An 11918-nucleotide genomic window follows, 5' to 3' on the forward strand; every position below is an offset into this window, starting at 1 on the left:
CGTATCCATGCCTGCTGTGCTAACTGATTGAACTGGGGGGAAAAGACAGTTTTTGCAGTATGCATTATTATTGCTTTTTAAATCTTCTTGGGCAAAGACAGCCCTCATTTATAAGCCGTGTTTCTTGAATGATATTATTGTGGACATCATGAGACCCTCACCGGAGGCTCCGACGCTTTTGGATTGCAATATCACCTTGCCAACATTGTATGTCATTGTCATCAGGTTTTTTTCATGGAAATTTACAGTGCTTCTTTTATGGGTAGTTGCCAGTCACACCTTTTGGGCTTACTGTGAAATGGTTCTGCAAGCATCATTACTATCATTCAACATTTATGAGCCGAGCAGCTTGAGGATGGGACCCTGGGGTGCAGAACTCAGCTGAGAGTCAGTCAGTCAAATGTAATGGATTCTTCTGACCGTGATGGAAAGAATCTTCTAGGAAAATCACAAAGGTGGGAAAACTTAGAAGATTAAAGGACACAAGCATGAAAAACCCTGAGCAATTGCATTTTTTCCACAAGAAGAAATAAGCCCCTAAGAATGTCTTTTTGACCATTTTGCTGAGTCTACAGGTAAGTTTCCTCTTAGGAGGCTCTAAAGAGGGAAAGAAGTGAAACAAAAGCTACAGATGAGATAAGGGAGGGTGGCTTAGTGGTAAAGAATCCACCTGCCAATGCAGGAGACACAGGTTCGATCCCTGGGTCAGGAAGATCCCCTGGAAGAGGGAATGGCAACCTTCTTCAGGATTCTTGCCTGGAGAATCCCAAGGACAGAGGAACCTGGCAGGCTAGTCCCTGGAGTCGCAGAGTTGGACACGACTGAGGGACGAAATAGCAGCAACAGCAGCGAGAGTGGAGACTGTCTTTGAGGGGAGAGATGGAGATGAATCCAGGCAAAAGGAGGAGTGACGGATGGGAGAGGGGAGGGGGACAGCTGGGTAAGAGCAGCTGCTCGTGAACTGGGAAGTGGGCTCAGACGGGGCTGGGGAGAGTCAGCACTGTTCCACCCACTCTGGGGTCCCAGGGGAGAGCCTGGTCCAGAAAGCTGCCCCCGCCAAGCAATTCTTCACCGGTTTGTCTTGGAAGGATATGAGCTGGGGACAAGTGGTCTCAGCCAGGCTGGGTCACGACCCCACCTTGTTGCCGATGCAGCGTCCGTTGTGCCTGATGAGAGGTCACAGCAGTCTCTCTGGGGTGGGGGTGACATGCTGCAAAGAGTTTTGGGATCAGGGAACTGGCCCTCGGTACGGCTTTATCATTGTCTCCAAAGTCAAGGGAATGGTTTTGAGCACCACTGACCTCCTCCAGAGATTCTGTTTTATTCATAAAATAAGAGCAATAATATCAGTGCACAGCAGACACATTAAACAGGGCTGAAGTTCTCCAAGGAGACACTTTATAGTGAAATCTGTAAACAGAGAAGAGCTCCAAAAGCTGAGAGCAGGGAAAAGCTGGAGATCAACATGGCACGATGGAAAAGGTGAGCGCGTCAGGGCAGGCCCTCTCCCACAAACACTGAGTCGGATTCTGGACTTTTATAAGATTACCAAGTGCTTCACATGTGCATTCAGGGCTGAGAAACAGCCTTCTGAACCACCTTCGTAGATAGAAGATGGGGTTTCCCTGATAGCTCACCTGGGAAAAGAAACTGCCTGTGATGCAAGAGACACAGGAGACTCGTGTTCGATCCCTGGGCCAGGAAGATCCCTTGGAGAAGGGAATGGCAACCCACTCCACTATTCTTGCCTGGAGAATCCCATGGACAGAGCAGACTTGTGGGCTACAGTCCAAGGGGTCACAGAGTCAGACACAACTGAGTGACTAAGAAAGAAAAAGACAGCAGACACTCAAACGACTATTGACACTTAAAAAATTTCTTGGATAAACTTTATGTGCTAATTTAAATTCTTCTTAATACATTAAGATATGCTGACCTCAGATCGAAATTCAGAAGAAAAACTCTTTAAGGTAAATTAAAAATATAAATGACAGATTTAGAATGTAACTTTTATGCCTCCATTTCAGGAGAGGCAGGTGAAAAGATCATACAATTTGGAATCACGGGATCAAAACTTGAGTCTTAAACCTTTCCCCTCACCCTGTTAGATCTGTTGCTCAAAATCTGGAAGCCCAGTGACTTCAGACATAAAATGGGAGTAGTGATACTAATGATTTTACACGAAGAGTAAGATTAAAAGATAGAAAAGGGATTTGAAAGCTTTCTAGTACTAAATACATGTTATTTTTTTTTTGCTTCTACCTTGAAATACTTGAGATATTCTACACCTGTATATTATTATTGGTAAAGTTAGCTACAATTACTTTTAAACTTATATAGTATTCTATTTTTCTTGCCTGGATGGACAGAGGCACCTGATGGGCTACAGTCCATGGGGTTGCAAAGAATCGAACACGACTGAGTGATTGAGCACACACAGCATTTTATTTACTAAATTAATTTTTACTGGAGCATAGTTGCTTTACGATATTGTTAATTTCTACTGTACAGCAAAGTGAATCAGCTATATGTATACACATACCCCTCTTTTTTGGATTTCTCTCCCATTTAGGCGCCCACAGAGCACTGAGTTCCCCAAGGTGTGCAGCTGGTTCTCACTTACAATCACTTTTGAAACACTGCCTCTCTGACAGCCTCACTATACGTGTCTCTACATAAAATGCCCCATGGAAGCTATGCTTCCAGGAACAAAAAACAAGGAAAGAAAGTGCTCCTCCTCCACAGCAAATAGTACACATGTATTTGGTGAAAAATACAAATGTTGACACATCTATAAATATAATGTAGGTTATATTTGCATTCATTTACAGCTTCGACTTAAACAAGGATGAGGAGCACTTTTAGCAGCCGTTCATGCTCACTACATTATTAATCAATTATTCATCAAAATCGCCATGCCAGAAACTTCGCAACACACAGAGGTATATACCAATAACTTCTTTCATCGTATGATTTTGCTTCTGTTTGGCCTTTGCTTTTATTTAAATCTATTCATCTCTTTCCACTTTATTTCTCCTTGTAAGCTCTCAGTCCTTTTGGAGGGAAGAGAAGAATAAATAAAAATAAATAAATAGATACCTCAGAATACTGTTCATGAGTTATGTTTGTGATAATTGTCTTTATATATAATCTATAAATTAGATTCATGCATTTATAAGTTAAATATATATTTATAAGTGTAATTGTAAATATAAATATATCTGTATAAAATATAGATTTTTAAAATGCATAAAGCTACATTAAGGATGTTGAGTTATCAGACATCACAACTGTACTCAATATTGTTAGAAAGACAAGACGTAATTGTTAAACATTCAAGTTTTGAGCATTGTGTTTTTCAGAGGCCAGTGATACTTTGCTTTTATTCTTAGTGATTTTCTAATAAAACAGGAATATAGAGGAGCCACATGAAAATCCCATGGCTAAAACAGACCACTTTGGTCTCTAGAGATTTACTTGAAGCGATGCCTCATTTTCTCTGACAAAGACCTTCCAGTACAAGAGAAATTCCTAAAATGCCCAGAGGTGATGGTATCCATGCAATTGATTTGAAATACAGTAAAGCGACTGATTCCAGAGATTTCAGCAGTGAAATAAGTGGGGCCCCAGGTGCTAAGGAGCTTCACACGTAAGGCTTTACCACAGTTAAGAGACACGTGACCTTGGTTAAGCATCAGAATGGCCTCTGGTGCATCTGCCCACAGTCAGGAGATGGTTCTCTGAGACTCCTGTGGATGTGAAATGTTTCTGGAGGAACTCCTATCAGCCCTCATTTCTTGACTAAGAAGGTACAGGAAAATGATAGAATCAGAGACACTGGCTTTAGGAGTTTCTAGTCTTCATCCAGTTTGCTTCACTGTTCAGTGTTTTGATTGTTTCCACCTGCTCTTAAGGGTATCTCCTGATGTCTAAGATGGAAAAGACTTTGAATCATCATTTGCCCTGATTAGAAATAAATTTCCTCTTCTAGGTCAGCTCCAACACTCAAACAGTTTTGTTTAAAACATTTTTCTCTTTCCTTTTGTTGCTAAGCAATTTAAAACGATATGAAAGTAAACTTTTTTTTTTTAAGCAGGAGGAGGATGCTAGTCGTATGACCGTATCATCCTTCCTGACCCAGGGATGGGACCCCTGGTGTGTTTGTCACAGGAGCTCCGCAGTCTGGATATTTCTCATAAATTGAGTCCTTTTCCTCCAGCGATCCTCACTCTGTCCTGTAGACTCATCTTCTTGGTCTTACTACCTTAGACTCATTCCATCCAGGCTTCACGACTCACAGGCTCTGATTCCAGGTTCATTATTCCTTCAGTTACCCCTGTCTTTTCAAGCAAATGAATTTGTTATCTGCAGACCTGAAATGAAATGACCTAAACCAAGATGCGGGACCCTGATTTACTTCTAGTGAGACTTCCTTCCCGGATCAAAGCCCTCAGGTGGAAACTGATGTCTGTCTCCATCTCATTGAAAGCTGCTTAAACTGTAGCTGTGTGACTCATTCCTGCCCTGATACAGGTACTTTACCTATTACTGTATTGTTAACACACACTGGAGAGCGTGGCTTGTTTCTACTTCTAATTAGTGTTAACTTCATACCTTTAAATTTTTCTTATTGTGGTAAAAGTCAAATAATATGAAAAGTGCTATTTTAACCATATTTAACTGTGTGGTTCAGTGGCACTAAAGTATGTATACATTGTCGAGCAACTCTCACCAGCATCCATCTCCTGAATTATATACACTGCTGTGTATAACAGAGAAGGCAATGGCACCCCACTCCAGTACTCTTGCCTGGAAAATCCCATGGACGGAGGAGCCTGGTGGGCTGCAGTCCATGGGGTCGCTAAGAGTCGGATACGACTCAGCGTCTTCACTTTCATTTTTCACTTTCCTGCATTGGAGAAGGAAATGGCAACCCACTCCAGTGTTCTTGCCTGGAGAATCCCAGGGACGGGGGAGCCTGGTGGGCTGCCGTCTATGGGGTCACACAGTCGGACATGACTGAAGCGATTTAGCAGCAGCAACAGCAGCTGTGTATAAAATAGATAATAATGAGAACCTACTGTTTAGCACAGGGGAAAAAACATTCAAATTTTAAAGATATGATTAAATGACCCAGGTAAGTGAACATGAGTGAGTGAAAGGTGTCCAGTTGTGTCCGACTGTTTGTGACCCCATGGACTATACAGTTGATGGAATTCTCCAGGCCAGAATACTGGAGTGGGGAGCCTTTCCTTTCTCCAGGGGATCTTCCCAACCCAGGGATTGAACTCAGGTCTCCCACATTGCAGGTGGATTCTTTACCAGCTGAGCCACTAGGGAAGCCCAAGTGAACATATGACCCTATTACAATTCCAATAATTCCTGTTGATTGGCACGTGCGTGTTGACTGTATTATTGCAATAAATGCTTTCCACCAGCTAAATCTGACAGATCTAATGATTTCTGTAATTATTATTGTGCTACATGCTCATTAGACAAGAAAAGTAAGACATTCTTTGAAATTGTTGTAATTACAGTAATTTTTAACAACACAGCTTTCAGTTTCTCTCCCTTAGTTTTTTTTTAATCTTAAAACATTTATAACTGAATTCAATAGGGTATATGATTTATGATAGGTACCATCTTATATTGGGCTTCCTCAGACTGGAGAAGGCAACCGCAGCCCACTCCAGTACTCTTGCCTGGAAAATCCCATGGGCAGAGGAGCCTGGTAGGCTGCAGTCCATGGCATTGCTAAGAGTCAGACACGACTGAACAACTTCACTTTCACACATTGGAGAAGGAAATGGCAACCCACTCCAGTGTTCTTGCCTGGAGAATCCCAGGGACGGGGGAGCCTGGTGGGCTGCCGTCTATGGGGTTACACAGAGTCAGACACGACTGAAGTGACTTAGCAGCTTAGCAGCAGCAGCTCAGACGGTAAAGAATCTGCCTGCAATGCAGGAGACCCAGGTTCAATCCCTGGGTTGGGAAGATCCCCTGGAGAAGGGAATGGCTACCCACTCCAATATTCTTGTCTGGGAAATCCCATGGACAGAGGAGCCTGGCGGGCTACAGTCCATGGTGTCACAAAAAGTTGGACACAACTTAGCAACTGAACAACGACAGTTAGTCTTATATCTTTTGATATAACCAAGCCAGAATGCCCATCGTCAAAAAATCTGCGAACGATAAGTGCTAGAGAGGGCATGGGGAATAGCGAACCTCTTGCACTGTTGGTGGAATGTGAATTGGTATGGCCACTATGGCGAACAGTATGGAGTTTCCTTCAAAAACCAAAACCAGAACTACCATATGACCAGCAACCCCACTCCTGGACGTACAGCCTGAGAAAACCAGAATTCACAAAGGCACACGCGCCCCAGTGTTCTCTGCAGCACTATTACGACGGCCAGGACACAGACACAACCTAAGTGTCCAGCAACAGACAAACAGCTAAAAAGATGTAATCCAAAGAGTTTTAATAAAAACGCTATAGTGTGTAGTGATGCTGTTTTTCCAGTCAGAGAATTTAGCAGAAATGAGGATCCTTTTTACCTAGGGGGTTTGCAGGACCACTTGACCACTGCCTTGTTCTGACTCCTGGAAACTGAGATCAGTCGAGGCACAACAATTATGGGTTAGCTGTGAATTAAAGGTTCAATATGTTTAAACCAGAAGAAAAACAATGATATTTTAGAAAGTCAGAATATTTTAAAACTAAAAGTGTTTCTAGATTGTTGGTACCATTTATAAAATGGCAAACACTTTCATGAACAACACACAGATGTATAAATAGATTTCACACCACATATGTGGTCTCAACAACCATGACACCATTTCTGAAGTTGTCTGAGCCTCATCTTTTTGTCAATAGGCTCCACATACACAAATGATATCAGTATCTCCGTGGTAACGAAGGCACCCAAATGATGGTTCCCAGCCTCAGAAATTCCCCAGGTGAAATCTGAAACTGGCCCTGTCCTGGAGGGCAAGGAGAGACCAAGAAAGAGGCAGCTTCTCCAGAATGGTAGTTGGCAGGTGTAATAAGCAAGGAGACTTACCTCCAAGGCTTGTCCTGGACTCTGCAAGACGAATGGACTGCCGAACTTGCCCAGTAGAATCTTAAAAGTTTACAGAAAGACCTTAGTGGAGTTCAGGCACAGGCAGTGTCCGGATGGTCTCACAGTGACTTGAGGACTGCATCCCTGAACTCAGTGCCCCCTGCGGGGACAGTGGGCAGAGTGGACATCTCAGGCTCAGGGGAGGGGTGAGGAGCTCCTGCTTGCCCACGCGCAACTCGGGGGTCAACTGGTGGTCACATTCTGTCCATAACCTCCTCCCACAGAATCATACTCTAAACATAAAGACCCAAATAATTTAAGTTTAAAAGAGGGAATGAGACACGAAGAAACTACTAACCAAAAAAAAAAAATCTGGAGATATCATTATCAGAAAAAGTAAACTTTATCCCAAAGAATACTAGGAGTTTAGTTCAGTCACTCAGTCGTGTCTGACTTTTTGCAACCCCATGGACCGCAGCATGCCAGCCCTCCCTGTCCATCACCAAATCCTGGAGTTCACCCAAACCCACGTCCATCGAGTCGGTTATGCCATCCAACCATCTCATCCTCTGTCATCCCTTTCTCCTCCCGCCTACCATCTTTCCCAGGTTCAGGGTATTTTCAAATGAGTCAACTCTTCGCATCAGGTGGCCAAAGCATTGGAGCTTCAGCTTCAACATCAGTCCTTTCAATGAATATTCAGGACTGATTTCCTTTAGGATGGACTGGTTGGATCTCCTTGCAGTCAAAGGGACTCTCAAGAGTCTTCTCCAACACCACAGTTCAAAAGCATCAATTCTTCACTGCTCAGCTTTCTTTATAGTCCAACTCTCATATCCACATATGACTCCTGGAAAAACCATGGCCTGGACTAGATGGACCTTTGTTGGCAAAGTAATGTCTCTGCTTTTTAATATGCTGTCTAAGTTGGTCATAATTTTTATTCCGAGGAGCAACTGTCTTTTAATTTCATGGCTGCAGTCATCATCTGTAGTGATTTTGGAGCCCAAGAAAATAAAGTCTGTCACTGTTTCCACAGTTTCCCTATCTATTTGCCATCAAGTTATGGGACCAGATGTCGTGATCTTAGTTTTCTGAATGTTGAGTTTTAAACCAACTTTTTCGCTCTCCTCTTTCACTTTTATCAAGAGGCTGTTTAGTTCCTCTTCTCTTTCTGCCATAAGGGTGGTGTCATCTGCATATCTGAGGTTATTGATACTTCTCCCAGCAATTTTGATTCCAGCTTGTGCTTCATCCAGCCCAGCATTTCTCATGATGTACTCTGCATATAAGTTAAATAAGCAGGGTGACAACATACAGCCTTGACATTCTCCTTTCCCGATTTGGAACCAGTCTGTTGTTCCATGTCCAGTTCTAACTGTTGGTTCTTGACCTGCATACAGATTTCTCAGGAGACAGGTCAGGTGGTCTGGTATATCCACCTCTTGAAGAATTTTCCACAGTTTGTTGTGATCCATACAGTTAAAGGCTTTGGCATAGTCAATAAAGCAGAAATAGATGTTTTTCTGGAACTCTCTAGCTTTTTCAATGATCCAACAGATGCTGGCAATTTGATCTCTGGTTCCTCTGTGGACTGGGTTAGTCACTCAGTCGTGTCTGACTTTTTTTGACCCCACAAACTGTAGCCCACCAGGCTTCTCTGTCCATGCAATTCTCCAGGCAAGAATACTAGAGTGGATTGCCATTCCCTTCTCCAGAGGAACTTTCCAACCCAGAGATAGCACCCTGGTCTCCTGCCTCGCAGGCAGATTCATTACCGTTTGAGCTACAGGGAAGTCTCTAAAGACTCTCTGAAGAGGAAGTCTCTGGTTCCTCTGCCTTTTCTAAAACCAGCTTGAACATCTGGAAGTTCTGGTCAAGTACTTTTGAAACCTGGCTTGGAGAATTTTGAGCATTACTTTACTAGCGTGTGAGATGAGTGTAATTGTGTGGTAGTTTGAACATTCTTTGGCATTGCCTTTCTTTGGGATTAGAATGAAAGCTGACCTTTTCCAGTCCTGTGGCCACTGCTGAATTTTCCTAATTTGCTGGCATATTGAGTGCAGCACTTTCACAGCATCATCTTTTAGGATTTGAAAGAGCTCAACTGGAATTCCATCAGCTCCACTAGCTTTGTTCATACTGATGCTTCCCTAAGGCCCACTTGACTTTGCATTCCAGGATGTCTGGCTCTAGGTGAGTGATCACACTATCATGATTATCTGGGTCATGAAGATCTTTTTTGTATAGTTCTTCTGTGTATTCTTGTCACCTCTTCTTAATATCTTCTGCTTCTGTTAGGTCCATACCATTTTTTTCATTTCAAAATTATAAAGGGAACAATTCACCAGAAGTGCAGAACAAGTTTAAACATTACACACTGAAAATGGAAATTCTAAATGCATGAAGTAAAAACTCACAGAATTGTGAGGAAAACTACAAAAACTCAAAATCATGGCTGGAGATTTGAGTACCCCTCCCTCAACAACTGATAGAACAATGCCTTTGTTTGGGTTGCCATGACAAAGTATCTGTTGCTGCTGCTGTTTAGTCCGCCTCTCTGCAACCCCATGGACTGTAACCCACCAGGCTCCTCTGTCCATGAGATTCTCCAGGCAAGAACACTGGAGTGGGTTGCCATTTCCTTCTCCAGGGGATCTACTTGACCCAGGGATTGAACCTTGACTTCTTTACCATTGAGCCACCTGGGAAACCCAAATTAGTGTAGGCTTATTGACAACACAAATTCATTTCTCACATTTCTGGAGGCCGGAAGTCAGATCAGGGCCCCAGCACGGTCCGACTCTGGGGAAGGCCCTCTTGCGTGTTGCAGATGGCTGTCTTTTCATCGTGTTCTCTCATGGCAGAGAATACAGCGCAAACAAGCACGCTCTCTGTCTTCTGGTCACCAACCCCATCATGGGGGCTCCATCCACATGACCTCAAGCCCCTCCCCTGAGCACCTTCACCTCAGGGTGAGGATATACACAGATGAATTTCAGAGACATACAAGCACTCAGTTCACAGGAAATAAAGAGGGAAACTGGACTGTCATATACTTCGGAGACACAGGAGTTATAACTGTGCATTGATTTAAATATGATCCTGTTTCCCAGTGAAAGACATGAAATTTTCTTTTTGCTGTCCCATAGCAATACCGAATATTAAGGACATAACTTTAATCTAGACGTGTTATTTTATGGGAAATGAACAGCTCCGTTCCCCCACAATGTTAAGAATTAGCAAATTACTGCATTTTCATTTTAAAATTTCCAGTTCATTCAAGACAGGTACGTGAGAGGTACAGTGGACTATGAGTGTAATAAAATACAAAGCATTTACCACACACCCTTTCCCATAATAATTTATGTTCTGAAAAGTGACAGGAACTCTCAGTCAGGATGCGAAAGTAGCTGTGTTGGAGTTTCTATTCGCGGCAACCCTCTTTCACCACCGCACACCTTCCGGGGCTGCCGAAGTTGGGTAAGGCCTGCTTCTGTGCTCGCAAGAGAATCACTATTTCAGAAGTGGATGTCTTCTTGTAAACAGTGCTCGCCAATGGCAAACCAGCATTTATATATCACTGTAAAGAGAAAAATTACCTCTGGGAACTGAACCAACATTGACATTCTTAATAATATATTGCCTATATGCTTGGTTAGCAAAATCATTTTTTAAAACCTTATCAACATCAATTGTGTATTTTAAGCCACTGTTGTATGACTACGGGATGCAGAATCTGATGGGAATAGCTGGAATATAAATGTGATCTTGTTTATGATTCATAGGTTTTTAGGAACATATTTTCTTTTAGTTTCCTATAACTATAAGCTGCTATTGTAGAAACATATATAATATATATAAACCTATATCAAATACACAACCTATATTTGAGGAATATAAGCATGCTAGTCATACTCACAGTAAACGCTCATGCTGAATTCACATTAGTATTTTAATAGGCACTTTTTATTTTCTGTGTGCAGAGTTTGATAGCAGTCAGTCATGTCTGACTCTTTGCTACTCCATGGACTGTAGCCTGCCAGGCTCCTCTACCCATGGAATTTTCCAGGCAAGAATACTGGAGTGGGTTGCCATTCCCTTCTCCAGGGGATCTTCCCGATTGAGGGATTGAACTTGGGTCTCCTGCTTTGCAGGTGGGTTCTTCACTGTCTGAAGCACCAGGAGCTTAAAAGCTAGTTACCAGAGCTAACTTTTGGTAGGTTAGCTCTCTTCCAGTATGGATAACCAACAAGGATCTACTGCATAGTACAGGGAACTCTGGTCAATGTTACGTGGCAGCCTGGATGGGAGGGGAGTTTGGGGGAGAATGACTGAGTCCCATTCCTGTATGCCTGAGACTATCACAACATTGTTAATGATCACAATGGTTAACAATACAGAATAAAATGTTAAAAAAAAGAGAGAAATGGATTGGTTTCATATATTATACAACACAATAAACACAGAAATGAGTAATAGTCCTCACAGTCCGTATCTATCTCTTGGTGTTAATATATAAAAGGACAAGAAAACAATTAGGTGCGAAAATATTTATTTTCCTTTGAATTCATACTCATTCTTACTAGTCTACATTATTTTTAAAACTATTGTTGAATTGCTTTGGTAAATTCTATGATGTTGTAAATTATTTTTATAAGAAATTAAATCTGGCTTGGGATTCGTTCTCCTCACATATAGAGAAAGTGTCTCCAGACAGTCTCACATCATTACAAAGTAAATTAGCTCATTTCATTGATCCTATTTTGAAATTCAAAAAAATGTATCTCAAATAACAGAAATATATGAGATATAAATGAAAATCAAGACAGTATCTCAGAGTCATTATTTAAT

The sequence above is a fragment of the Bubalus kerabau genome, chromosome 12 (assembly GCF_029407905.1).
Source record: "Bubalus kerabau isolate K-KA32 ecotype Philippines breed swamp buffalo chromosome 12, PCC_UOA_SB_1v2, whole genome shotgun sequence".
Classification (NCBI taxonomy): domain Eukaryota; kingdom Metazoa; phylum Chordata; class Mammalia; order Artiodactyla; family Bovidae; genus Bubalus; species Bubalus kerabau.